The sequence below is a fragment of the Arachis ipaensis genome, chromosome B8 (genome assembly GCF_059453495.1).
Source record: "Arachis ipaensis isolate K30076 ecotype BB chromosome B8, ASM5945349v1, whole genome shotgun sequence".
Taxonomy (NCBI): Eukaryota; Viridiplantae; Streptophyta; class Magnoliopsida; order Fabales; family Fabaceae; genus Arachis; species Arachis ipaensis.
In genome coordinates this window covers 97,148,301-97,152,318 of record NC_142443.1, presented here as the reverse complement: position 1 = coordinate 97,152,318, position 4,018 = coordinate 97,148,301, and positions in this window count along the sequence as shown.

Sequence of the window (4,018 nt, the reverse complement as noted above, 5' to 3'; positions counted from 1 at the left end):
GATAAAACAGTTATAAACAACCATACATAAATATATCACATGCAGTTGATATCATTCGGTTATCCAGCCTTTATTAGAGTAAAGATCTTTAGTTAGGACACCCCTAGATATAGCTAAATAATATCTATATACATATATATACATACAACATCCCAGGCCCTGACCTGTTCAAGAAGTCCCTAAGCTGGCACCCAGGCTAGCCTAGACTCTATACTCACCTAGTCCCTCTAAACTTCTAAAGCGAGGGAAGGTACGTTCTAGGTCTTCAAAACTCAAGTCAGGTGGATCGTCATCAAAAGGTGGAAGGTCGTCTACTAATCCTCTGCACGATCATATGTCATCAAAGAGCGTCTCTCAAGTACTTTATCGAGTGGCCACATAATAGCAACATCGTACGGAGGACTTAGGTTAAAGTTTGTAGATAAGCAGGGTGTAGATGTTGGCTGGTCTCACAGTATTTACATATAAATAGAAACGGAGTTCACTCTAGACTCAGCAGACTACCTAGAGCGGAATCTTTTTTGCGAACGATCGTCAGTGAACTACAGAAGGGTACTCATGCTTCCATCTGAAGGGGGAAGGGAGAGAGAAGGGGTAAGAACTGGGGAGTTCTTAGTAGGGTCGGGGTTATTAGTTAAGTTCATTAATTTGGGGTCGATTAGCAGACAAATAACATAATATAGCGAAGCAGTAAATAGAAAATAAAGATAGAAAGAGAAAGTAGAGACAATAGAAAGCAGAACACAAACAAAAGAATACAAGAAAATAAAACACAGAAATAGCATGCAAGCAGACAAACATAAAGAAATAGACCACACTCAGAAAGGAATGCAACAGAGAATGATGTGCAAACAAGAATGATGCATGTCTAGCCCTAGTGCAGGTAATGAGCTCATCTGTCGGTTACTAACCCGCTCCCGACGTTATCCAGCAACCTCTGTCTGGATAAGGCTTTCCTATTGGCTATACCCCTGTGTACAGGAAATAACCCCTCTGCCACCACAGGGTCCACTGCACGCAGGAAATAACACATCTGCCACTGCAGGGATGTATGCCGACACACCTTCTGTATACAGGAAATAACCCCTCTGCCACGACAGAAATGGAACAGGTGGTCACGGTACTTCTGTAGCAGGAAATAACCCCTCTGCCTTACAGAAATAAAATATGGATCTGTACCGTAGGAAAGCGTTCTCAGTGGTCGCACCACTATCTATCTGACTGCCTTCACGCAGTAGATCATCATACAAGTATATCCGGCGTTGCCATAGCGCAACAAATGAATAAACACATCTCTTGGGCCTACAGAAATAGCACTCCCGTAAGTGAACTTTGGCTTACAGGGATAGTCTAAACACAACACAACAACTTTCTGTAGGTGAACTTCGGCCTACAGAAATAACATCTCTGTAAGTGAACTTCGGCTTACAGAAATAGTGCCCCTGCAAGTGAACTTCGGCTTACAGGAATAATATAAACACAACAGAACAACTTTCTGTAGGTGAACTTCGGCCTACAGAAATGGCACCTCTGTAAGTGAACTTCAGCTTACAGAAATGGCGCCCCTGTAAGTGAACTTCGGCTTACAGGTATCACAACTCTCTGTAGGTGAACTTCGGCCTACAGGAGCAACACCCTAAGATACACAATTGATATTCACTGCAGGTGAACTTCGGCCTACAGGAATAACAACTCACTGTAGGTGAACTTGGGCCTACAGGACCTCTAGGGCCAATGGAAAAGCAGCAGATGAACATACAACAGAACATCATGCCACAAGGCTTAACTCTTTATTCTTATACTCTTCTCCTCTATTCTTTTTGTTATATTACTCTTTTCTCATTATCATCATTCATTATCATTCTCGTTATTCATCATCACTTTCACATTCTTATACAGTACTTCTTTCTTTCTCTGTTCAATTATACTATACAAACTTTACAGCTTTTACTTTTACAACATCTCAACTCAAACCATTTCTCTTTATCAGATTACTCTTTTCTCTGTATCCCTTTATTCTACTCTGGTTACTTTGTTCTCTGTATCTCTTTACTTCTCTCTGGTTACTCTGTTCTCTGTGTTTCTCTACTCTGCTCTGATTTCTCCGTTTAACGTATGTATTTAAAGATTATGTAAATTTCGGTATGAATAGTTAGCATGTCCCAAGTATAGGTTCATTAAGTCTATACTGAAACAATTTAACTTTTCATATAATACCTAACCCTAGTCGTGACTCAAGTACTAACTAAGTTGCCCTAGTTCGTTCACTAGTCTGTGTCTGTTTTTCTGTCGTTAAAACTTTACAGACTTTTCTTTGGTTTTTATCTTCTCTTTAACTTTTTATCTTTCCTTTATCTTTGCCTCACTAATATGTTCTTACCACTCCCTAAGTGTTTTATGAAGGTAATTATGAGATTCTACGCTTAAAGTTGTCTTTCTAAAGCTTTTACAGAAAACTGCATTTTCTGCATTATTTTATTATTTTTATTAAAATATTATTTTTAATTAAATATTATTATTTAATATTTTATTATTATTTATTATTTTATCATTAAATTTTCGAAAATTACCCCTTTTTAACTTTTAACCTTTAAAATTCACTTTTTACCACCCGTAACTTTTAATATTTCTACTTTTACCACCCTAACTTTCAGAAATTACCAAAATAACCACCCAAACACCAAATTAATTACTTCCTTGCCCTTTTATGAATCAAAAAGGTGTTCTTCATTGTTCTTCACCACACTCAAAGTGTTCTTCATGTTCTTCGTATATTCCTCAGATTCTTTCTCTGTTTTTACCCGTTTTTCAGTCTTTTCAGCAACCGATTTTTACTATAATTCATAATAAATTAGCAGCCACTAAAACCCCATCTTTTCTACATGATTTCAACACAAATTGAACCTCAATTTAAGCTTAGGGTTTCGTTTTTCCAGCTGCCCAAGAACATGAACTTTAAAGCTTGAATTTCATCAAATTTCATCAAAATTTCACCAAATTTTCACCAAGAATCAATCATATATGCAACCAATTTTTAGCACAGCCAAATTATACAACATTCACACATCTCAAACACAAATAATCAAGATTAATTTCGTGGCACCCTACCTTGATTTGCTGCTCCAAATTCGGTTAGACTTTCAGGTGGTCCTTAAGCACTTTTTCCTCCTAAAACACATCAAGAACAACTTTAAATCCACAAACTCTCAACTGACCAAATCTCCCTCAGCACGTTAGAAAGAGATATCTCACCTTAGACTTGCTGAAAATTAATGTTTCTTGGCCCTCAAGTCAAGTTAAGCATGATTCCTAAGGAAGAACATCAAGAAAACACATGTTTTGCATGGTTTTCCTTGAAAACCGAATTTAAATGGGAAAGGTACAGCCATCTAACCTTATTTCCAGCCTTGATAAGTTACATGGTTATGTAGAGGAAGAAGAGAGGATCATTTTGGTGAAATCGGAGTTTTGATCTGAGTTTTGGTTCAGAAGAAATCAAGATTTGAAGATTAAGTGTTCATGAAGTTTTCTCTCTTTTCTCTCCTTTCAATTTCGGCCAAAATGATGAAATGAGACAGCCTTGGAGGTCTTGGGGGTGTAAGTTGAGTTGTGATTGGTTGGCTTGGAGGTGGGTTAAAATAATATTAAAATATCTCAAGTGTACAACTACTAAAACTAGATGTATCAGAACACTTGTAAAAACATCTCTAAAAATTATTTTCTGAGCTACTAGCATAAATGAAACTAGTAACATATTTATTATGAGAATAAAACATAAATAATGAGGCCTTAGCATTGCTAAAGTCACCAGAGAGTGCTGGTGCTAAGCTGCACCAGTAAACCGTAAACCCGGTTAAACCGATTTTCTGTTTTTAACTAAAACAGACCAGGTAATATTATAATATCATTCAAGCATTTTCTAATACTAATATAATGATAATATTATACTATTATCTCTCTCCTCTCATGAATCGAGTCCGGTTCGTCAAACAGAGACTATTTACGAAAATCAGAATCA